The sequence below is a fragment of the Octodon degus genome, unplaced genomic scaffold (genome assembly GCF_000260255.1).
Source record: "Octodon degus isolate 3935 unplaced genomic scaffold, OctDeg1.0 scaffold00112, whole genome shotgun sequence".
NCBI classification, from domain to species: Eukaryota; Metazoa; Chordata; class Mammalia; order Rodentia; family Octodontidae; genus Octodon; species Octodon degus.
Window position 1 is genome coordinate 5002880 of NW_004524688.1, and position 1140 is coordinate 5004019.

Below are 1140 nucleotides of genomic sequence, written 5' to 3' on the forward strand. Positions count from 1 at the left end.
GAACACACACTCACAAGTGAAACAAATCAGACACACATGTGCAACATCATACAGTCTCCCTTGTATAAGAACTCAAAAGGAGAAACACAAATAGAAAGGTACAACACAAGTAAAAGGAAAGCAGGATCTCGAGGACCAACCAACCAAGAGAGGAAAAGGAGAAGAACCAGGAAACATGAATAAGTCAAGCCATACAGTTATATGCAGAAGATGGGCAAGGCAATGATCCCGAGAATCCCCAGAAGATTTTTTAATCTAGCAGTAAATTGGAAAGATTCTCATACTGACCAACCACATACACTGATACCTGTGAACTAAGCAACTGCACTGCAGATGGTAATTTGTAATAGTAGTTTCATCCTTGGAGTGCCTGTCATTCTGGTCTTCTGAATATGGGCTGCTTGTCATGACATGACAGTTGCTGCTATGATGTCTCTCAGGTAGATTGTTGTTCAAGAAGAAGGGAGTGGTGAAGGAAAGCAAGAGACAAGCAAGAGACAGGAAAAGGAATAATGTGGGACTGTCTTACTTCAAGGTTGTATATGGTGAGATCTTTGGACTTATGTGTAAACATAGGAAGTATATAATTCTTTATGCCTATTTTTAAAATATATTCTAATTTTTAAATGTTTTTTATCATATTCTATAGGGACTTAAAGTTCAACACATCAACATTCGATGAAAAATACCTGTTCCATACTATGCCCAAGATGCTCGATATGCAGACAGTGAGGTCAAGCTTAACAGTCTAAGTTGTTCGATAATAACAACAGGCTTGTCTTCTGGATGGCCAACAACCCAAGTTTGCAGACCAAAACTAGAGAAAAAGGAGGGCTGCAAGGGAAACCAACATTTTGGCCCTAGGTTTCCAAGGTCAATTAAGACCCAGGACACATGAGAACCTACACTGTAAAGTCATGTAACTCAATAGTGTCCCAAATTTCTGATCACGGAGATTATGGGGCCAAAGAGGAAAGTGATCGATGATGTAGAGTGTGCCCAAGGAGAGTCACCTGGAGAGAACACATTCAGGCTTTCACAGAGAGCACATTGGCCAAGCAATGGCCGTGACCCATCCACATGGCTGACACCGACAAAGGCTCTACAATCTGAGGCACAGGATGTCAGGACAAATCCTGA